The sequence below is a fragment of the Scyliorhinus torazame genome, chromosome 12 (genome assembly GCF_047496885.1).
Source record: "Scyliorhinus torazame isolate Kashiwa2021f chromosome 12, sScyTor2.1, whole genome shotgun sequence".
NCBI classification, from domain to species: Eukaryota; Metazoa; Chordata; class Chondrichthyes; order Carcharhiniformes; family Scyliorhinidae; genus Scyliorhinus; species Scyliorhinus torazame.
This window is the reverse complement of record NC_092718.1, coordinates 19,569,001-19,593,287: the sequence shown is the minus strand read 5'-3', so window position 1 is coordinate 19,593,287 and position 24,287 is coordinate 19,569,001. Positions and strand designations below refer to the sequence as shown.

Here is a 24,287-nt window from a genome sequence, read left to right as displayed (position 1 = left end):
GGATGACCGCCTGCTGCATATTTCCGACCCGGTTGGGACCTTTGACAGGATCATGGGAATTTTGAGGGAGTTTGGTCCCTTTTCAGGGTATGAGCTCAACATGGGTAAAAGTGAGATATTCCCAATTAATGCCTGGGGACAGGAAGGGTGTTTGCGGGGGAGGGGCTGCTGCTCCGGTTGGTAGGGGTGAGTTTTCGTTACCTCAGGATACAGATGTCGCAGAATTGGGCTCAGCCGCATCAGTTCAATTTGGCGTGGTTGGTGGCGGGACTGAAGGCAGTCTTTATGAGGTGGGATGTGCTGCCGTTGTCGTTGGCTGGTGAGGCCTAGGCGGCAAAGATAATGGTGTTGCCGAAGTTTTTCTTTGTGCTTCAGAACCTCCCGGTCTTTGTGCCCAAGTCCTTTTTTAGGAAGGTTAATAGGATGATTTTGAGGTTTGCGTGGGAGGGTAAGGTTCCCTGGACAAGGAAGATGTTCTTGGAGAGGGATACTATTATTGGGCAGCAAACATTGCAATGGTTAGAAAATGGGCAGTGGAGGAGCGGTCGGTGTGGGCGCATGTCGACTCGGTCTCGTGTAAAGGGACCAGTTTGAGGGCACTACTGATGGTGCTCCTTCCGTTCTCATCAGCCAGGTAGCCCACAAGTATCAGTGCTGAGGATGTACAACCAGTGCCGGCCACATTTTAGAATGGAAGGCATGTCCTTGAGGGCTCCGATCTGCAACAATCAGAGGTTTGGTCCGGCGGGCTTGGATGCGAGGTTGGCGGCAGGTGGGGGTAGAATACTTCAGGGATTTATTTTTTGGAAGGAAGCTTGCAGACCTGGAGGAGCTGGACACATCAGTTGCCGAAGCGGAATGGGTTCAGGTATCTGCAGGTGAGGGACTTTATGAAGAAGGAGGTGCCGTCATTTCCAATGCTGCCACCTCAGGTGCTGCAGGACAATCTTCTGTCTGAGGAGGAAATAGGAGAGGGCAAGGTCTCGGAGATGAACATGGAGCTTTTGAAGAGAGAGAGTGTCCCACTGGAGGAGGTTAGGCATAAGTGGGAGTAGGAGCCGGGGAGGGGTGGCCATATTTGGAGTGTCGGAGGATGCGGCAGTGCAGGTGGGGAGAGAGGCCGATGCTTTTGCCTTTGCCTCCCTGATCGCCCGGAGACGGATTCTGTTGGGCTGGCAGGACTCAGGGCTGCTAAGTGTAAAGGTGAGGGTGAGTGATTTGGCAGAGTTGCTGCACTTAGAGGAGATCAAGTTCGCCATTCCGGGGGGGGGGGGGCGCGGGGGGGGGGGGGGGGGTGCAGAGGAGGGGTTCATCTCGAGGTGGAAGCTATTCATTGACGTCTTTAAGGAGTGTTGAGTCATCAACGGGGGCAGGGAGGGTCTCTTTTTTCCGTTCGGGTTGGGTTAAAGATTTTAAAAAGGGGAGGCAAACGCCGGGGTGGCAGCGGATGGGGGGTGGGGGGGGTGGGGGAGGGTGGGGGGGGGGAGATCGTGGTGGTGGGCGGGGGATGGAAGGATGTTTCGGCTGTTTGGTTTGCTGCTGTTGGTTTTTGTGTTGTTTCATATATATATTTGAAAATGCCTCCAATAAAAATGTTTTTAAAAAAATGAAGATTAGAGTAGATAACAGTAAAGCTAAGATCAGGGGCATTAAACATGAAGAGGTTGTGTGGTGCAGTGGGTAGCAACTGCCTCTGAGTGAGAAGCTCTGGGTTCAAGTGCCACCCCAGGACTTGATGACCACGGAAGGTGGGGTCATAACACGGCCAAAGAGCTTGAGTGCAAATTCTTCCAAACACGCCGGTGGTACGAGTGGGAGAGACTCCTGGTCGACCACACTGGATGCGGAGTGGCGCCCCTTCTCTAAGCCCCTGGCGACAGACTGGTGGCCTGTTTCGGGGGAAACCTCGCTCTGGGAACAGATGAAAGTCTGTCCTGTGCGCTCGGTGTGGGAAGAAAGGCAAGAACATCTGCACATAATTACTTCTGTTACCTACACAAATGAATAGGAGTTGACAATAATTATGACAAAGTGCATTCTGCATCAAATTTTCTGAAACACAGTGGGCAGTAACGAACTCTAAATTACTGATATCAATATCTTGGGAACTGGCTGTTGTATAATTCTTATCCCCAGGATGGAAATAATTCCGTAAAGTAACTAAATACAGAAATGGTTTGGCAAGGCTCTCCTTCCGATATGATGAAGTATCCACCAGCAACTATTTTATTAACTAAAGGAGATGTCAGAACGGTGTGAACAATCAAAATAAATAAAAAACACATTCAATCTCAAGCTTGTTAGAACGTCGGATGGCAAGCAACAGCAGGTCAGATGGTGGCATGTTTTCTTCCTGAAGCCCAGCTTCTAATTGGGCCTAGGCTGATATGATGCATCTTAGAAATTACCATGCAGAAAAATAGCCCTTGGACAATCTCGTCTTTGTCTAAAAAACTGAAAATATTGGACGTATTCGACAGGCGTGGCAGCATTGGTGAACAGAAATCTCACCTTGAAGGTCTCTGCTTTTCCCTCTCTCACAAAATAATGACAACTACAGAATCCCTACAGGGCAGAAGGAGGCCATTCGGCCCACCAAGTCTGCACCGGCCCTCAAATAAAAAGAGCACCCAACCCAGGCCCTATCCCCGCAACCCCATCTAACCTGGACACGAAGGGGCAATTTATAGCACACTCTATCGTCATCCGTCTGAGGAGATCTGAATGGACCACACTCATTGTCACATCCAATTTTTCTGCAAATGTTTTGCCTCCATTGTTCCATCTGAAAGTTTATCCGACACGTTGGCCAGACTTCACATGAAGGACTACGTCCCGTTATCAATCATGAAATTATAATTATTGTACCCATTTGAACCCATGTCCCCCGAGGTCGACTTCCTCTCTTTAATACAAGGTAATAACCTCGGTTGATCTTTTCTACAACATTATCTATTTTAAATAAGTAGGTTGGGCCTGTGCTCATTGGAGTTTAGAAGAATGAGAGGCGGCCTTATTGAGACATATGGGATTCTCAGGGGGTTTGACAGTGTAGATGCTGAGAGGTTGTTTCCCCTTGTGGGAGAGTCTAGGGTCAGAGGGCGTCATCTCAGAGTAAGGGGTCACCCATTTAAAACAGAGATGAGGAGGGATTTATTCTCTCAGAGGGTAGTGAATCTGTGGAATTCTTTACCAGAGAGGGCTACAGAAGCGGAGATAGACAGATTTTTAATCAGTGAGGGAATCATAGGGTTATGGGGATAAGACGGGAAAGTGGAAATGAAAAATACTTATTGTCACAAGAAGGCTTCAAATGAAGTTACTGTGAAAAGCCCCTTAGTCGCCACATTCCGGCACCTGTTCGGGGAGGCCGGTACGGGAATTGAACCGTGCTGCTGATCTGCCATGGTCTGCTTTCAAAGCCAGCGATTTAGCCCTGTGCTAAACCAGCCCCTGATTGAGGGTTATATCATATCAGCCATGATCTCCTTGAATGGCAGAACACTTGATGGGTCTTGCAGTCTTGCAAATACCTTGGAAGCTCCCTTCTGCAAAGCCCACGTTTTTATGCACTGTACCCAACACGTGGCACCTATCACAAAACCTTTACAGTACAAAATCAGGCCACTCAGCCCAACAGGTTAATGCTGGCACTTATGCTCCAAAGAAGCCTCCTCTCACACCTTGCCATCTAATACTATCTGCATATCCTTCTATTCTTTTCTCTCCCATCTGTTTATTTAGCTTCCCCATAAATGCACCCATGTTATTTCAACTACTGCACATGATAGAGAGTTCCTTATTTTCGCCACTCTCTGAATAAAGAAGATTCTTCTGAATTCCTTTGTGGATTTATTAGTGACAAGCGATAAGGCCACATTAAGTTTCAATAAGAGATAGATGGTGGTCTGTCACACTTACTTTGTGGATAACTGGTGCCTTCAGTTGTCTTTTGCGAAGTATTGATCTTGGAGACAGGAGGTATATTGACTATAGGTTTTGTGCAAATCACTGACAATAGCATCTGTAATAACATTAATCTTGGTATGTCCATTTCAGGGGGAGGTGCCAACGTAGTGTGACTCAATTCAGAACTTACCGGAAGCTTGAAATAGTCTGTGTTGCAGTTGCAAAGGTTAGCTGACACTTGGTAGGCACCTCAGCCACCTTGTGAGTGCCCATTTTAAAATATAAAAGAAGCTTCCACAGGACCACAATCCATGTTTGAAGTTGTGAATAGGACATGCCTTCACTGGGCCTGACACAACCACCTCTAACAAATCCGGCACAATCTTAAAGACTTCTATCAGACCAGTCCTCAGACTTTAGATTTTGTGGAGGAAAGAATCCCAGCTTGATCACTCATCGCATTTGTGCCTCCCATAATCTTTCTCATATAATGTCTTGCCAACCAGAATTGGTTACCATGGAGAAATGTTAACTCCTCTCCCCTTCCCAGCTATCAACGGGCTGGGGTTGGGTTTCAATCGGTAGAAACATGAAACATGACCCTCAACCCATCACAAACCGCCTTCTGGTTTAGCCATGATGGGTTTGAGAGGGATCCATGGAATCCACTTTTGAGAGGCGGGTAAGGGCGGGATTCTTCGGAAACCGGCGGGGCGGGCAACTCCGGCGGAAAGGATTGGCGTGAAGCACTCCGGCGCCGGGCTGCCCCGAAGGTGCGGAATCCTCCGCACCTTCAGGGGCTAGGCCAGCACCAGAGTGGTTTGCGACGCGCCGGCCGGCACGGAAGGGGCTTGGCACAACGCCAACCGGCGGCGAAGGGCCTCCACCAGCTGGCGCGAGTTGGCGCATGCGCAGGAGCGCCAGCGTGTGCTGGTGTCATCCCAGCGCATGCGCAGGGGAGGGGGGGTTCATCTCCCGCCGGCCATCGCGGATACACGGTACACCAGCCGGCGCGGAGGAATAGAATGCCCCCACGGCACAGGCCCGCCCGTGGATCGGTGGGCCACGATCGCGGGCCTGGCCACTGTGGGGGCACCCCCCAGGGCCAGATCCACCGCCCCCCCCACCCCGAGGACCCCGGAGGCCGCCCACAGAGCCAGGTCCCGCCAGCAAATACCTGTCGTAACATAAACCGTCGGGACCGGCCATAAACGGGCGGCTACTCGGGCCATCGAGGGCCGGAGAATCACGGGGGGGGCCGCTGCCATCGGCCGCTGATCGGCGCGGCGCGATTCCCACCCCCGCCAAATCCCCACCGCCGGAGAATTCGGCAGCCAGCGGGGGCGGGATTCACGCCGCCCCCCCCGGCGATTCTCCGACACGGCGGGGGGTCGGAGAATCCCTCCCAAGGAATTGCAATGGTAGATGAAGGGAGTTGGGAGTTGCCGGTTCCAGCTGTTTTTCAGTGTAGCTCGTAGGCCAGGAGGGGCATGAAATAAATGTGTAAAAATAAATGTTAAAGAGGTCGGCCAATAAATTCAATAGAGAGTCCACAATCATGGAATTTCCTCATGCCCGCACCCCCCCGTCCCCGTCCCTGTCCCCGTCCCCGTCCCCCGCCCCCGTCCCCGTCCCCCACCACCACCACAAAAACATGCCCTGTCCACCTCCAACATATATCAGCATTACTATTCAAGTTATGGTTTGGTACAAGCACCTTCTTCATTTGTATGACTTTCGGAGCATAGGCTGTCGTCGCAGTTTTAATGTTAATTCCCTAACCAGTTTAATGCCCCGCTGGAGAGCAAGTGTAACTTCAGGATATCAATCAAGCTAAAATTGGAGACTGGGCAAGGTGTTATTAAGTGCTCCATTATTTCATTAGGGACTTCCGGGTGCGGCGATGACCAGCTGAGTCGCACGTTTCGGCAGCTCCCGGTGAAACGGACTTTTGGGCTCTTGATAGGAGCCCCAACGGCAATTTTGACGGCTAAAAACACTGTGCGGTAAACCAGAAGGGAATCCCCCCTGGATACGGATGAAAAAAGGAGGAGAAAGTGGCCGGATTGCAGTGGATCCTTTAGAACAGCGGCAAGGAAGGCAAGCAAAAACCAAGATGGCGTCGGAAGGTGGCAGTTTAACATGGGGCCCTGAACAATAAGAGTTCTTGAAATGCTGTGTGGAAGAGCTCAAAAAGGAAATGAAGAAAGAGCTGTTGGCCCCGATACTACAGGCGATCGAAGGGCTAAAGGAGGAACAAAAGACCCAGGAGCGGGAGCTTCGGGTCGTGAAGGCAAAGGCAGCCGAGAATGAGGACGACATACAGGGCCTGGTGGTGAAGACGGAGACGCATGAGGCACATCAGAAACGATGTGTGGAAAGGTTGGAGGCACTGGAGAACAACGCAAGGAGGAACAACCTGAGGATTCTTGGTCTTCCTGAAGGTGCGGAGGGAGCGGACGTCGGGGCATATGTGAGCACGATGCTGCACTCGTTAATGGGAGCGGAGGCCCCGGCGGGTCCGTTGGAGGTGGAGGGAGCATACCGAGTGATGGCGCGAGGACCGAGAGCAGGAGAAATTTCCAGAGCCATAGTGGTGAGATTCCTCCGTTTTAAGGATAGAGAAATGGTCCTTAGATGGGCAAAGAAAACTCGGAGCAGTAAATGGGAGAACGCGGTGATCCACGTTTATCAAGACTGGAGTGCGGAGGTGGCGAGAAGGAGGGTGAGCTTTAATCGGGCCAAGGCGGTGCTTCATAAAAAGAAGATAAAATTTGGAATGCTGCAACTGGCAAGACTGTGGGTCACATATCGAGGGAGGCACCACTACTTTGAGACGGCGGATGAAGCGTGGACTTTTATTGTGGAAGAAAAACTGGAATGAGCGGGTTATTAAAAAGAACGTTTGAACAAAGCGGTGGGGCGAATGTGGGGGGCGAAGAGGGGGGTTAAAAAGGGGGAAAGAGGAGTTTTATGTACTAATCCTGCGATGTGGTAACTTTTCTCTCTTCCACAGGTGGTGATGGGGGAGGAGGGGAGGTGGAGGAGATGGGGCGTTGGCCATTGGGGGCGGGGCCAAGGGAGAAGCGCGGGCTTGGTTCCCGCGCTATGATAATCATGGCGGGAATAGAGAAGCAGGAAGGAGGGGGCGTCGCACGGTGCGAGCCGAGGTCACGGGGGGAAGCCGAGGTCGGCCAGAGTTTGCTGACTTCTGGGAGCAACATGGGGGGAGTAATTACGCTAGCGAGGGATCTAGCGGGGGGGGGGGGGAGGGGGGAATTACTGGGTTGCTGTTGCTGGGGAGAGGGGGGAGCTGGTATGGGAGGGGATGGGCGGGGGGCACCGCCTGGGGGAGATACAGCTGCGTGGGAACCGGGTGAGGAGCTGGAAAAAGGGGATGGCTAATCGACAAGGGGGGGGGTAGGAAGCCCCCCAACCCAGCTGATCACGTGGAACGTGAGAGGGCTGAACGGGCCGATAAAGAGGGCACGGGTACTCGCACACCTTAAGAAACTTAAGGCAGATGTGGTTATGTTACAGGAAACGCACCTGAAACTGTTAGACCAGGTTAGGCTACGCAAAGGATGGGTGGGGCAGGTGTTCCATTCGGGGCTAGATGCGAAAAACAGGGGGGTGGCTATATTAGTGGGGAAGCGGGTAATGTTCGAGGCAAAGACTATAGTGGCGGATAACGGGGGCAGATACGTGATGGTGAGTGGCAAACTACAGGGGGAGACGGTGGTTTTGGTAAACGTATATGCCCCGAACTGGGATGATGCCAATTTTATGAGGCGGATGCTAGGACGCATTCCGGACCTAGAGATGGGAAAGCTGATAATGGGGGGAGATTTTAATACGGTGTTGGAACCAGGGCTGGATAGGTCAAAGTCCAGGACTGGAAGGAGGCCGGCAGCAGCCAAGGTACTTAAAGATTTTATGGAGCAGATGGGAGGTGTAGACCCGTGGAGATTTAGCAGACCTAGGAGTAAGGAGTTCTTGTTTTTCTCCTATGTCCATAAAGTCTACTCGCGAATAGACTTTTTTGTGCTGGGAAGGGCGTTGATCCCGAAGGTGAGGGGAACGGAGTATACGGCTATAGCCATTTCGGATCACGCTCCACACTGGGTAGACTTGGAGATAGGGGAGGAAACAGGAGGGCGCCCACCCTGGAGAATGGACATGGGACTAATGGCAGATGAGGGGGTGTGTCTAAGGGTGAGGGGGTGCATTGAAAAGTACTTGGAACTCAATGATAATGGGGAGGTCCAGGTGGGAGTGGTCTGGGAGGCGTTGAAGGCGGTGGTTAGAGGGGAGCTGATATCAATAAGGGCACATAAAGGGAAGCAGGAGAGTAAGGAACGGGAGCGGTTGCTGCAGAAACTTTTGAGGGTGGACAGACAATATGCGGAAGCACCGGAGGAGGGACTGTACAGGGAAAGGCAAAGGCTACATGTAGAATTTGACTTGCTGACTACGGGCACTGCAGAGGCACAATGGAGGAAGGCACATGGTGTACAGTACGAATATGGGGAGAAGGCGAGCAGGTTGTTGGCACACCAATTGAGGAAAAGGGGAGCAGCGAGGGAAATAGGGGGAGTGAGCGATGAGGAAGGAGAGATGGAGCGGGGAGCGGAGAGAGTGAATGGAGTGTTCAAGACATTTTATAAAAAATTATATGAAGCTCAACCCCCGGATGGGAGGGAGAAAATGATGGGCTTCTTGGATCGGCTGGAATTTCCCAAGGTGGAAGAGCAGGAAAGGGTGGGACTGGGAGCACAGATCAAGGTAGAAGAAGTGGTGAAAGGAATTAGGAGCATGCAGGCGGGAAAGGCCCTGGGACCGGATGGATTCCCAGTCGAATTCTATAGAAAATATGTGGACTTGCTCGCCCCGGTATTGACGAGGACCTTTAATGAGGCAAAGGAAAGGGGACAACTGCCCCCGACTATGTCTGAAGCAACGATATCGCTTCTCTTAAAGAAGGAAAAGGACCCGCTACAATGCGGGTCCTATAGACCTATTTCCCTCCTAAATGTAGATGCCAAGATACTGGCCAAGGTAATGGCAATGAAAATAGAGGAATGTGTCCCGGGAGTGGTCCACGAGGACCAAACTGGGTTTGTGAAGCGGAGACAGCTGAACACGAATATACGGAGGCTGTTAGGGGTAATGATGATGGCCCCACCAGAGGGGGAAACGGAGATAGTAGTGGCGATGGATGCCGAGAAAGCATTTGATAGAGTGGAGTGGGATTTTTTGTGGGAGGTGTTGAGGAGATTTGGTTTTGGAGAGGGGTATGTTAGATGGGTGCAGCTGTTGTATAGGGCCCCGATGGCGAGCGTGGTCACGAATAGACGGGGATCTGCATATTTTTGGCTCCATAGAGGGACAAGGAAGGGATGCCCTCTGTCCCCATTATTGTTTGCACTGGCGATTGAGCCCCTGGCGATAGCGTTGAGGGGTTCCAAGAAGTGGAGGGGAGTACTTAGAGGAGGAGAAGAACACCGGGTATCTTTGTATGCGGACGATTTGCTACTATACGTGGCAGACCCGGCGGAGGGGATGCCAGAAATAATGCGGATACTTGGGGAGTTTGGGGATTTTTCAGGGTATAAATTGAACATGGGGAAAAGTGAGTTGTTTGTGGTGCATCCAGGGGAGCAGAGTAGAGAAATAGAGGACCTACCGTTGAGGAAGGTAACAAGGGACTTTCGTTACCTGGGGATCCACATAGCCAAGAATTGGGGCACATTGCATAGGTTAAATTTAACGCGGTTGGTGGAACAAATGGAGGAGGATTTCAAGAGATGGAATATGGTATCCCTGTCACTGGCAGGGAGGGTGCAGGCGGTTAAGATGGTGGTCCTCCCGAGATTCCTCTTTGTGTTTCAGTGCCTCCCGGTGGTGATCACGAAGGCTTTTTTAAAAAGGATTGAAAAGAGCATCATGGGTTTTGTGTGGGCCGGGAAGACCCCGAGAGTGAGGAAGGGATTCTTACAGCGTAGCAGGGATAGGGGGGGCTGGCACTACCGAGCCTAAGTGAGTATTATTGGGCCGCTAATATTTCAATGGTGAGTAAGTGGATGGGAGAGGAGGAGGGAGCGGCGTGGAAGAGATTAGAGAGGGCGTCCTGTAGGGGGACTAGCCTACAGGCTATGGTGACAGCCCCATTGCCGTTCTCACCGAGGAACTACACCACAAGCCCGGTGGTGGTGGCTACACTGAAGATTTGGGGACAGTGGAGACGGCATAGGGGAAAGACTGGAGCCTTGGGGGGGTCCCCGATAAGAAACAACCATAGGTTTGCCCCGGGGGGAATGGATGGGGGATATGGAATGTGGCAAAGAGCAGGAATAACGCAACTGAAAGATCTGTTTGTGGATGGGAAGTTCGCGAGTCTGGGTGCGCTGACCGAGAAATATGGGTTGCCCCAAGGGAATGCATTCAGGTATATGCAACTGAGGGCTTTTGCGAGGCAACAGGTGAGGGAATTCCCGCAGCTCCCGACACAAGAGGTGCAGGACAGAGTGATCTCAAAGACATGGGTGGGGGATGGTAAGGTGTCAGATATATATAGGGAAATGAGGGACGAAGGGGAGACTATGGTCGATGAACTAAAAGGGAAATGGGAAGAAGAGCTGGGGGAGGAGATCGAGGACGGGCTGTGGGCAGATGCCCTAAGCAGGGTAAACTCATCGTCCTCATGTGCCAGGCTAAGCCTGATTCAGTTTAAGGTATTACACAGGGCGCATATGACTGGAGCACGGCTCAGTAAATTTTTTGGGGTGGAGGATAGGTGTGCGAGGTGCTCGAGAAGCCCAGCAAATCATACCCATATGTTTTGGTCATGCCCGGCACTACAGGGGTTTTGGATGGGGGTGACAAAGGTGCTTTCAAAAGTAGTGGGGGTCCGGGTCGAACCAAGCTGGGGGTTGGCTATATTTGTGGTTGCACAAGAGCCAGGAGTGCAGGAGGCGAGAGAGGCCGATGTTTTGGCCTTTGCGTCCCTAGTAGCCCGGCGCAGGATATTGTTAATGTGGAAAGAAGCCAAGCCCCCGGGGGTGGAGACCTGGATAAATGACATGGCAGGGTTTATAAAGCTAGAGCGGATTAAGTTCGTTCTAAGGGGGTCGGCTCAAGGGTTCACCAGGCGGTGGCAACCGTTCGTCGAATACCTCGCAGAAAGATAGATGGAATGGAAAAAAGAAGGCAGCAGCAGCAGCCCAGGATCGGGGGGGGGGGGGGGGGGGGGGGGAGGGGGGGGGGGGAGGGGGGGGGGGGGGACCAGAAGGACTCTCAGGGTTGTTAATATATACTGTATAATATGTATAGGTCGTTGCGACAGATAATTATACATTGGACTGTTAAATTATATTTTTGGAGAGTGTTACTTGTGATAAGGCAGTTGCCAATTAGGGTTAGTTTTCATTTTTGTTATTTATTATTTATTCATTTTTTGTTTATAAAATAGGTCATTGTTATTTGTGTTGTTATAATATTGTGTAAAGGATGCACAATGTACTGTGTTGGTTGACCAAAAATTTTCAATAAACATTATTTCATCAGGGTTTCTACAGTCACAGCCAGGCAAGGTTTAGAGGTGCCACTTTTACGGTTTCCACATGGGCCATGTCCAGTCCGTATTCTATTGAGGGTTGTCTGCATTCTTCAGGGGAGATTGAAGTCTGGTTGTTGAGATGTTGGGTCAGAGACAATGAGCACAATTTAACAGAAGTGACAAAGAGCGTGTGTCGAGCGTGTTTAGCCGGGTGTTTCCTGGCTATGGCAGCGCCGACAAAGACCACGCTATTAAACAAGACTCTGCTTAATTTCTGGGCCTCAGCAAGGAACACCCAGCTGAGGCCATACTCGGTCCAGTTTCCTGTATGAACGAGCTCCGCTCACCAGTGTAGGGAGAGATCAGGGCACCATTTTTAAATGGCGCCACAATCTCTAGATCCCCCACCGTAGCCTCTGGACTTCCCCAACGAGGTCCCCCGCAAAAATTACCGGTCTCGTCGCGTTCTGAATCGGGCGCGGCGAGGCCTGCGGATTGCGCCCAATATTGGCCAGGATTGTCCGCATCCCACCCACAGCAGGAGTTGTCACAGGCGCGACGGTAAATTTGACAGACAAACCAAAGGTCCGTTGACTGTGGGTGGGAATTTCCAGCCCCATGGCAAGTGGATCTGTAAAAACTTGGCCAGTGTGTTTATTTGGGGAGGGGTTCTTTCAGCACAAACTTTCCACCAGGTCTCATCAATGTTGTGGAGTTGGAGATGTTACATTCATACCTTGAGGGGGTTTCTTACGGTCATGCGGTGAGTTTGTGGGTCTTGAAGGTCTCTGTGGATGAGCAGGTCCAAGCTGCTGCAGAAATGAATGGTTTCTCTGGCTGTTGCTGCATCCCCTTAAACGGAGGGAGAGGCGATATTTGAGAGGACTGGTAATCACTGAACTGCAGTTGATCTCAGAGTTCCAGTGGTTATCCTCATTACTGGGTGAAGTTCTGTGTCGATGAAATTGGTGCGATGACTTAAGGCCATTTGAGTGTTTAGTACTCAGCTGTACTCAGCTACAGTAGAACACAAAGGGGGATGATTTTTGCACCCTGGTTTGTGCTGGTGAACTTATGAATGATGTTCACTCATGTCTTGGTCTTCTGAGCACCATATAATTGGATCAAAACATCCTTTGACTTAAATGCTCCAGTTCTGGGAATGTAATTCAACATCATATTGACTTTGTTGATTACTGCTGTGCATGGGTTGGACAAGTTGTATGTTCCTTGGTCCTTTTCATCTCTCGCTGTTTCATTATCCTTTTATATTCTTCCCTTTTTGGTATTTGTTCAAACCCCTCTCAAATGATGTTATTGTGTCTTCCTCAAAGGGCGTATATGCAAAAGGACTCTGTGTTCTTAAAGCTCATCATGTGTAAAACATTCACCATTCAATTTGGAACATCACTATGCCTTCTCAGACTGTTGACCGTAACCACATTGAGCAAAAAGCGAGCATTCTCACTCCAGTAACTGCTGGGAATTGCCGGCCCCATAGTTATATAACTGCACCTAAATTGGCAATTCCATAGCACACTGCAGTATGGGAAACAGAACAAAGTTGCTTGCTACAATGATCGGTATTTTCCCTGAGGTGGGGCATGAGGCACACCATCTACATTTTACTGTGCGTAACCCACAGTGCAAACTGCTCCTCCACCCAACACTAATATCCCTCACCTAAATATGCATAATGTTCACACAAAACTAAAACGCAACAAAGAGATGAACATCTCAACGAGAACAAAAAAATATGGAACAGCCAAATAGGTAGATGCACAAATCAGAAATTTTAATTTTAAAAGTTTCAGATTTGCCCTGGAGCCAAAAGAGTGTTTATTTTACTGTAAGCCACTCTCCTTAGTGACAAATGAACACTCATTGGATAAGACTGTATCTTCTACCAGTAACAGTTCCAATTGGGACAGCTCTGGATTAGCTCCAGGCCAGTCTTCTGCTGACAATAAACCAGTCTTATGTGCGGACACTGATTGGTCCTTCCTATCATGATTGTCACTGGAGGAAAGACAACTTAAAATGGCACGTCTCTGCTGCAGCATAAGGGTCTTTTTGAAGAATAATGTTGTGTACTTTTTTGTACTAATATTAGAGGTTTACTATGAATAAGAGCACCCAATATGGATGCTTTAACAGGTGACAGGATATGAGGAAGCTGTGTCAAAGTGGTGCTTGATATAGGATGCCAAGGGGGTTGGTATTGCAGGCAGATGGAGTAGACTAACTATCATCTCATTGAATGTCAGAGCAGCTTCAAGGGGCTAAATGAAAATGAAAATCGCTGACTGTCACAAGTAGGCTTCAAATTACTGTGAGAAGCCCCCAGTCGCCACGTTCCAGCGCCTGTTCGGGGAGGCTAGTACGGGAATTGAACCGTGCTGCTGGCCTGCCTTGGTCTGCTTTAAAAGCCAGCGATTTAGCCCTGTGCTGAACCAGCCCCTTGATTGGCCTATGGAAGCAGCTATTTCTTATGTTCTTAATGTTCCTATGTAAAGTGGACATGTTGGAAAGAAAGAAAGTCTTGAATTTATACAATGTGGTTCGCAGCATCAGGATATCCCAAAGTGCTGTGCCACCAATGAAATGCTTTTGAAGTGTGGTCGTTGGTTTACTGTGGGGCAAATGGCAGCCAGCTTGCACACAGAAAATCCCATGAATGCCCCCCCCGCGAGAGCCACTGGGCCGACCAGATCGATCTCCCCATTGGGTTGGTTGAATACGAGCTCCCCCACTGAGGGGTGAGGCCTAACAGCAGGGCTCGGTAAATCCCACCAATAAAAAGTAGTCGGGAAGAGAACCGACATCTTCGGATGGTCCTGGTTGTGACCAGATGTACTCCCCACCGCTTTGCTGCTTCGCTCTGACTTCTTGAATAAACCTTGCTATTGCATCCTTCCCAGGACTCCTGTGATTGTAATAAGTACCAAGGGAATAAAAGACTAGGCGGAGTTTTCCGCAGCTCACGCCACATGTCTCGTGTCGGCCTCGGCGACCCACCATTGACCGGGCGGCGTGATCTTACGGTCCCGCTGCTGTCAACGGGGTTTCCCATTTTGTGCACCCCCTGCCTCTGGGAAACCCGCGGCAGTGGTCGCCCGTCGGCAGGACGGAAACGTCCCACCCGTGGGAAAGGGCGGAGAATTCCTTTTAGCGATGTTGGTCGAGGGACGAATATAGACCAGGACACCCTACTCTTCTTCAAATAGAGGCTGTAAGATCTTTTATGGCCTCCGGAGGGAGCAGGTGAGGCCTTTGACAATGCACTGCTCGTTCGGTACTGCCTGGAGCCTAAATAATGTGTTCAAATCACCAAAATGAGGCTTGGACCTCTGACCCTAACACAAGGGAGCAGATGTCGAACGATATTCATTGCAGCAAAAAGATGAAAGGGTTTTAAACATCTCCCAAAGTGAAATGAAGTGGTGACTTAAAATGGAATTGACTGCACTGAACTGTCTCTGAAGCTCTACAAGCGCAATCGATTTCTTTTTCTGCCTCTTGATTTGTTTTCCTTCTTCCCTTTGGCAGCTCCTCCGCAATCAAGTCTAGTGAACAATTCATCTTTCCAGTAAACATTTATTTGTATTACTTTCATTCTCTTTCGACAATTCAAGGGCACATCAGATTGAAAGATGAGAGAGCGTGGGCTCATATGCGACTGAATAGGATTTTCCCAGATGTCGCACTGATTAAGTAATGTACTCGCATGTCAGTTGTGCTGTCAGCTGCCTCGGCTAAATCCCTCCCTCGACCTCTCCACCCCTCCACTTCGCATTCCTCTTTCAAGGCCGAGAAGGCTTGAGATGGTAAAAGAGCTTCTTTAACCTTTAACATTAAGTAACCTTGTTAAACAAGTTAAACAAGGGGCTGGTTTAGCACAAGGCTAAAGAGCTGGCTTTTAAAGCAGACCAAGGCAGGCCAGCAGCACGGTTCAATTCCCGTACCAGCCTCCCCGAACAGGCGCCGGAATGTGACGGCTAGGGGCTTTTCACAGTAACTTCATTTGAAGCCTACTTGTGACAATAAGTGATTTTCATTTCATTTCAAATAGCTGACTGAGTGAAAACCTGAAAACCTTAAAGGTGTCAGACAGAAAACACAGTTGAGAGCCAAGAGGAATCATGGAATCAAAGAATTTACAGTGCAGAAGGAGGCCATTCAGCCCATCGAGTCTGCACTGGCCCTTAGAAAGTGCATCCTAGCTAAACCCACACCTCTCCCCGTAACCCAGTAACCCCACCCAATCTTTTTGGACACGAAGGGCAATTTAGCATGGCCAATCCACCTAACCTGCACATCTCTGGACTGTGGGAGGAAACCGGAGCACCCGGAGGAAACCCACGCAGCCACGGGGAGAACGTGCAGACTCCGCACAGACAGTGACCCAAGCCGGGAATCGAACCTGGGACCCTGGAGCTGTGAAGCAACAGTGCTACCCACTGTGCTACCATGCTGCCCCTCAGAAGGGTCAGACAGGAGGTGAAAAAGCTCATTCGAGAAGCGAAGAGGGAGTATGAGCAAAGACTGGCAGCCAACACAGTAGCACAGTGGTTAGCACTGTCGCTTCACAGCACCAGGGCCCCAGGTTCGATTCCCGGCTGGGGTCACTGTCTGTGCGGAGTCTGCACGCTCTCCCCGTGTCTGCGTGGGTTCCCTCCGGGTGCTCCGGTTTCCTTCCACAAGTCCCGAAAGACGTGCTGTTAGGGGGATTGGACATTCTGAATTCTGCCTCTGTGTACCCGCTAGGGGCTTTTCACAGTAACTTTATTGCAGTAAGCCTACTTGTGACAATAATAAAGATTATTGTAAAATGTGCCAGAGGACTGGAGAATTGAAAATGTTGTGCCCTTCTTCAAAAAAGGGTGTAAGGGTAGCTCCAGTTATTACAGACCAGTCAGTTGAACATCAGTGACGAACAAGCTTCGAGAAACAATTATTTGGGATAGTACTTAGTAGTTACATGGAAAAATGTGGGTTGACAAGGAAGAGCCAGCACAGATTTCTAAAGAGATAATCATGTTCGACTAACTTTCTAGAAGTTTCTGATGAGGTAACAGAAAGGATCGTGAGGGTGTTGCTATTGATACATGATACAGTGCCACACAACAGGCTTGTGAGAAAAGTTATAACTCCTGAAATAACAGAGACAGTTGCAACGTGGATAGAAAATCAGCTGACTAATAGGAGGCGGAGAGTACAGGTCAATAGAGATTCTTTAGGCTGGAGGAAGATTTGCAGTGATGCTCGCCAGACACCTTGCTTTTCCTGCTGTATATTAATGATCCAGATCTTGGTGGACAAAGGGAAATTTCAAAGATTGGGGATGACACAAAACTTGGAAGTATTATAAACTGTGAAGAGGACAGTGTAGAACATCAAACGTACAAAGACAGGTGGTGGTGTGGGCAGATAGTAGGCAGATGAAGTTCAATGAGGAGATGTGTGGTGGTTCATTTTGGTATGAAGAACATGGAGAGGCAATGGGTGCGATGCTCCCAAAAAGGAACAAAGTCCCCTGGCGAGCGTGCTGAGCTGCGTGTTTCCCAGTGTTCGCAGTGCCGAGAAACACATGGCTATTCAACGTGACTCGCGTTGTTATTCAACGCCTGAATGGGGAACGTATGGGGCACAGAGCCCCATCTTGTACAGTGGGGAGCTCCGCCCGCCCAAACTCCCCAGTGTAGTGAAATATCGGGACACCACTTTTAAGTGGCGCCCCGATCTCCGAGGCCCCTAAAACAACCCCCCCCCACCCCCCCCACCCCGCCACCCCCCCCCCCCCGCCCCCCACCCCCAGCCCAAAGGTACTCTGGGTGGGTGCCCGGCCCCACCCCAACAGCCATGTCAGGCAACCCCAGGTCAATCACACACATGCAGTGCCAACCTGGCATCCTAGTAGTGTCTATGCCAGCTGGCAGTGGCACCTGGGCAGGTTATTCAGATGGCACCAGCAGTGCTAGGGCACCACCCTGCCCAAAGAGCATGTAGCTGGGAGGCCTCCAGTCTCCTGGGAGACCCTCAAGATGCTGTTCCATCTGGTTCCCGTGTGTGGGGACCAGTTTTTTTTCTCCCAAAAATATACTTTATTCATAAAATCTATCATAAACATTACAGATCATTTCGAATTGTCTTGACTGTACATTTCCATCAGAGTTACACATTCCCTTGACTTTCTTCCATTCAATTTTGATAACATTACACACATATCACGAATGTGCCAGTCTGCAACACTCGGTCGAGGACAGCTCTTTGCACTGGAAGATCAGCAAGTTCCGGGCAGACCAAAGAGCGTCTTTCACCGAGTTGATGACCTTCCAGCAGCAGTTGATGTTTGTCTCGGTGTGTGTCCCTGGAAACAGTCCGTAGAGCACAGAGTCCTGTGTCACAGAGCTGCTCGGGATGAACCTTGGCAAGTACCACTGCATCTCTCTCCAGACCTTCTTTGCAAAGCCACATTCCACAAGGAGGTGTGTGACCGTCTCATTTCCCCCACAGCCACTCCGAGGGCAGCGTGCATTGGCGCAGAGCCTTCGGGTGTACATGAAGACTCTGACGGGGAGGGTCTTGGTGCTTGTTTGTAAGTTCTGGTGATGAGGCGTTCTGCCAGATGACTCTGACAGTCTGCTCAGGGAACCGTCCTACGTCCTCCACGGTCTCCTTTTCACTGAGGGCCTCGAGGATATTACGTGCTGACCACTGCTTCATTGCCTTGTGGTCAAAGGTATTTTTCTTCAAAAACTTTTCCACGAGAGACAGGTGGTACGGCACGGTCCAACTACTTGGAGCGTTCCGTGGCAATGAGGCCAGGCCCATCCTTTGTAACACCGGGGACAGGTAGAACTTCAGTATGTAGTGACACTTGGCGTTTGCGTACCGGGGTTCCACACACAGCTTGATGCAGCTGCACACAAAGGTGGCCATCAGGATGAGGGAGACGTTGGGTACGTTTTTCCCTCCCTTATCCAGAGGTTTGTAAATGATGTCCCTTCGGACACGGTCCATCTTGGATCTCCAGATGAATTGGAAGATGGCCCGGGTGACTGCTGCAGCGTAGGGTCGGGTAATGGGCCAGATCTGCGCTACGTACAGCAACACCGAGAGTGCCTCACACCTGATGACCAGGGTTTTGCCCGCAATGTAGAGGGAGCATTGCTCCCACCCGCCCAGTTTCTGTCTTACCTTTGCGATGCGCTCCTCCCAGTTTCTGGTGCACGCCCCGGCCGCTCCGAACCATATCCCCAGCATCTTCAGGTAATCTGACCTGACAGTGAAGGGGACAAAGAACACGGCCTCGCTCTTGCCGCGGTTTACCTTGGCTCCCGAGACCAGTTCAAACTGGTCGCAAGCATTCAAGAGCCTGCGTACAGATGCGGGATCCGAGCAGAAGACGGCGACGTCGTCCATGTACAGGGGGGCCTTAACTTGCACGCCTCCGCTGCCTGGGATCGTCACTCCTCTTATACCCGGATCCTTCCTGATGGACTCGGCAAAAGGTTCTATGCAGCACACAAACAGGGCCGAGGAGCGAGGGCAGCCTTGCCTGACTCCTGATTTGATCTGGAACTTTTCTGATTCCCACCCCTTGATTGAGACTGCGCTATAGATGTTTGCGTAGAGCAGTTTGATCTAATTGCGAATTCCCTCCCCAAACCCCATTTTGGAGAGCACATCCATCATGTAGGTGTGCGATATTCTGTCAAAAACCTTCTCCTGGTCAAGGCTGATGAGGCAGGTGTCCACCTTCCTGTCCTGCACGTAGGCGATCGTATCCCTGAGTAGTGCGAGGCTATCAGAGATCTTCCTGCCGGGTACAGCACAGGTCTGGTCAGGGTGGATCACCGACTCCAGTGCAGACCTGACCCGATTGGCGATGAGCTTGGCTAGAATTTTATAATCTACATTCAACAGTAAAATGGGGCGCCAATTTCGAATTTCTTCCCTTTTCCCCTTCTGCTTGTAGATGAGGGTGATGATGCCTTTCCTCATGGACTTGGTCATGCTGCCGTCCAGAAGCATACTCTTGTACACTTCCAGCAGGTCTGGGCCCATCCAGTCCCACAGAGCCGAATACAACTCAGCCGGTAAGCTGTCGCTTCCGGGAGTTCTACTCATCTCAAAGGACCTGACGGCCTTCGTCAGCTCTTCCAGAGTCTAATCTACCTCCCCTTATTTTGAGGCTATGCCCCCTAGTTCTGCTTTCCCCGACCAGTGGAAACAACTGCCCGCATCTATCCTATCTATTCCCTTCATAATTTTATATGTCTCAATAAGATCCCCCCCGCATCCTTTTAAACTCGTGCAGGTCGAGCAGTGTAGAAGATTGAAATGAAATGAAAATGAAAATCGCTTATTGTCACAAGTAGGCTTCAAATGAAGTTACTGTGAAAAGCCCCTAGTCGCCACATTCCGGCGCCTGTTCGGGGAGGCTGGTACGGGAATTGAACCCGTGCTGCTGGCCTGCATTGGTCTGCTTTAAAAGCAACCTATTTAGCCCTGTGCTAAACCAGCAGAAGATTTGTGAATCTTATGGTAAACGGAGCCTTGTAAAGAAAATAAAGCCGAAATGTAATTGAAACAAAAGTCTGTTTTGATATCATCTTCATTTATTAGAGGTATTAATAGCGTTGCAAACTCTGGCTGGACATATCCCGAGAGATGGCACCACATGAGCTCCTGCCTTCAATGCCCCTCCCCCAGGCATCTGCCATTTGTCACACAGCAGGTGCTACATGGAGCCTTGCCTTTCCAAGGCTTCACAGTGCTTTCTGGTTTCGGCTATTGAGCATCACCCTGCTGTCACCATTGAAAGGTTTGGCATGACAAGGAATGACAATGTAGGTATCCTAAGGCTTTCCCCATGGAGTTGCTGTACTTCTAGGGGAGGTAAGGTGAGGTCCATGGAAACTCTAATATTAATTCCAGATCCCAGGGAATAGGGTTCAGCTTAATTTTCACCCCTGGCAGTACGATCTTGATGGGTTTACTTTGGCTCCTGATTGTCAAGGCTTACTCCTCCATAGAATCCCTACAATGCAGAAGGAGACCATTCAGCCCATCGAGTCTGCACCGACCCTCCGAAAAAGCACCACGCCTAGACCAACTCCCCGCTCTATCCCGGCAACCCCGAAACCCCAACTAAACTGCACATTTTTGGACACTAAGGGGCAATTTAGCATGGCCAATCCACCTAAATTGTAACACCTTTGGATTGTGGGAGGAAACCCACGCAGACAAAGGGAGCAAGTGCAAACTCCACCCAGACAGTCATCCAAGGCCGTAACTGGACCCGGGTGCCTAGCACTGTTAGGCAGCAGTGCTAGCCATTGTGCCACCATGCCGCCCACTTGGCTGAGGTGTGGCAGAGATGTAGAAACATATAATCACAGAATATACAGTGCAGAAGGAGGCCATTCGGCCCATCGAGTCTGCACCGGCCCTTGGAAAGAGCACTCTATCCCCGTAACCCAGTAACACCACAGACACTGTTCCAAACATTGCCATTTCACTGGCATTAACTTATCAGTGAGAAATGCGAATATAGGTGCAGAAAGAGCGGAGCAGTGCTGCCCACAGGCAGCAGGGGAGGCCAGAGCCTAATGGATTGTGGATGGAAGGTAGCATAGTAGTAATGTCACTGGATTAGTAATCCACAGTGATGGTCCAGAAACATGAGTTCAAATCCTGGCAGCTGGAGGAAATTTAAATTCAATGAATTGACGATTCCGGAATAGAATTAACAATGATCGTCAAACCATTGGATTGTCATGAAAACTCATCATCTCAGGGAAGGAAATCTGCCATCCTTACCCAGCCTGGCGCACATGTGACTTCAGATCCACATCAATGTGGTTGACTCGTCACTGCCCTCTGATAAGGCCTAGAGCCAGCCATTCAATGGTAGGTGGCTCTCCACCAACAGTTGAAGAGCAATTAGATATGGATAATAAATGCTGGCCTTGGCAGGGATGCTCACATCCCGAGAATAATGATGTATTTGTCAGCCCCGTGTTTCTATAGCCTTTGGTCTGTCTGGGCTTGTGGCCTAACCAGCCACTGAGCACACTCGCACAGCATTGGAGTGAAAGCAAACATTCATTTCCCTGCATTGTTTTTGTGTTTTACTCTGGGGTGGCTTGCTAAGGTGCAAAATGGATGTTCTGCCTGGTTTGCTGATGCACACCTCCTTGTTATTGCTGGAGAGCAAACCCCTCCCACCCTGAGCACACCAGCTCCAAATCCCAACCTTGGCTCCCATTCAAATTTCTATTTGGAGGAGAGGTTCTAAATTTCAAATTGCAATGGCGGATGGAAAGAAAGAGACAATCATGCACTCGGCAATACCAATACTTTGAATCAATTCCCCTTTCCTCTTCAAGCTGATCTTCACCCTCATTATCCACATCAAAAAACAAACAGAAGGCCAGCATTTACCTGGGTGAAGAATGTACTTGCTGTGTCACACAGCGAAAATACTTCCTCTCGCGTCCTTGCCGGCCAATCATGTGGAACAGATAACCTGACACAGAGTCTTAATTAGACAACAGAGGGTTTCCCACTAGCTGTGAGCAGGCCATCTGCCGTTATGTCAACACCCGCCCACAGAGTTATGATTAATTCTCCTCGCTGCTGCCAGTGCAACTGCACACTGCTGCATTGGACCATATGCTTCCTCGCGATTCGCTTTTTCTTCGTAAATCCTGCATTATTTGTTGAAACCCTTTCAGAGGAGCAAGGAAACTTCGTCTTTTGGCGGCATTTATTTCAAATTGCAGATTTTTACTTGCTCATTCAGCCGCACAGCAGAAATGGAATATTCCTCGAGATTGTCCAACGAAATTATTCAGCAATATGCCCCACACTCTTAAATATTGCATGGTGGAAAAAAATTAAATGAATGCTATGCTTGGCACCTCAGACACATCTCCGAGTGATTCACTGACAATAAATTACTCAATGTTACTTCAGCAGAACACAGCAAGCAATCTGCACACAGCAAGACCCCAAAAATAATAATAATAACCTTTGTTGGTGTCACAAATGAGCTTACATTAACACTGCAATGAAGTTATTGTCAAAATCCCCTCGTCGCCACACTCCTTAACCTGTTCGGGTACACAGAGGGAGAGTTCAGAATGTCCAATTCACCTAACAAGCACGCCTTTCTGGACTTGTGGGAGGAAACCGGAGCACCCGGAGGAAACCCACGCAGACATGGGGAGAACGTGCAGCCTCCACACAGACAGTGAACCTAGCAGGGAATCGAACCTGCGACCCTGGAGCTGTGCAGCAACAGTGCTAATCACTGGGCTACCGCGCCGCCCATATAAGATGGATGATCCATTAATCTGTTTTTGCTAATAGCGTTTGAAAGACAAGGGGTAACCAAGACACGGGAAAAACACTGGCCGGGATTCTCCTTTCCAGGACTAAGTCCCCACGCCGGCGGGAAAACTGCCGCCAAAGTCTCCGGCGCCAACGGCCCCCCAAGGTGAGAAATTCTCACCTGTCTCAGGGGCTAGGTGGACGCCGGAGTGGTTGGCACCGCTCCAGCTGGCGCCAAAGAGACTGCGCGAGTTCGCGCATGTGTGGAACGGCCATCGTGATCTTGCGTACACGTGGAACCGCTGGCATGATTCCGTGCATGCGCAACCCGTCCGTCGTATTTTGCCGCATGCGCATGGGGTTCTCTTCTCCACGCCGGCCATGGCAGAGCCCTACACGGGCCGGCGCGGAAGGAAGAAGTGCCCCCACAGAACATGCCCGCCCGCAGATCGGTGGGCCCCGATCACGGGCCAGGCCACCGTGGGCCCCCCTGGGGTTGGATCCCCCCTTGCCCCCCCCCCCAGGACAGCCCATGCCGACTTACCTGCCAGGTCCCACCGTATGGGACCATGCGTAACCCACGGAGGCGGGCTGGCCAGAAACGGACGGCCACTCGGCCCATCGGGGCCCGGAGAATCGCCGGGGTGGGGGGGGCACTGCCAACGGCCCCCGACCGGCGTGGCGTGAGTCCTGCCCCTGCCCGAAAAACGGTGCTGGCGTATATGGCAGCCGGCGGCGGGGTGGAATTCGCTCCGCCCCCCCCCAGAGATTCTCCGACCCGGCGGGGAGAATCCCGCCCACTGTGCCTCAATAGTTTATATTTACTTGAAAAACCAGACCTCGGATTCACCTTCTGTAAAGCTCGATCGAGGACATGGACGTCTACTAACTCGCGGGAAGTCACGGTTTTTCCTCACCCCTTGTACTCAATGACCTGCATTAGCATCCGGCCTATCAATGCCAGGATTTAGGAATTCACATCCATGATTTCAAATACCTCCGTGGCTTCACACACCTCACCACCACCACAACCTCCCCCAACCCCAAGCCCTCCCGCCATCTCTCTGATCTCCTCCAGCTCAACCGTCCTCCGCGATATCTGCACTCCTCCAATTCTGGCCTCTTACGTAGCCCTGATTTGAAGCGCTCTGGCATTAGCTGCCTTTAGTTCTTGAGCTCTGGGAGTCCCTCCTTGAAGTTCTACACCTCTCTCCCGATTTAACACCAAGCTCTTTGAAGAAGCCTCTGTTCTTCTTTCCTAACATCTGCTTATGTGATCCATGGCAAGTTTTGTTCAGTAACACTCCTGTGAAGTGTTACGGGAGGTTTAGCTATGGTAAGAATGTTAAATTATTGGTGCTGTTGTTATTCAAAGGACAGTACCTTTAGCCACACAGGACCTCATTAGCATTGTACAGAAATATCAGTCCGTCTGATATACATAAATGATCTGGACGAAGGTATAGGTGGTCTGATT

The 24,287-nt window shown here is 50.5% G+C and overlaps 1 protein-coding gene across 1 annotated transcript in view; it reads right to left on the bottom strand.

The window, feature by feature from the left end:
* LOC140387417 (synaptic vesicle glycoprotein 2B-like) overlaps positions 1-22,062 on the bottom strand; it is a 297,753-nt gene extending 275,691 nt beyond the window's left edge. The window contains exon 1 of the mRNA XM_072470504.1: positions 21,920-22,062. The gene's annotated coding sequence lies outside the window, so the exon portion shown is untranslated. The remainder of the gene's footprint in view (positions 1-21,919) is intronic.
* Positions 22,063-24,287: the final 2,225 nt, after the last annotated feature.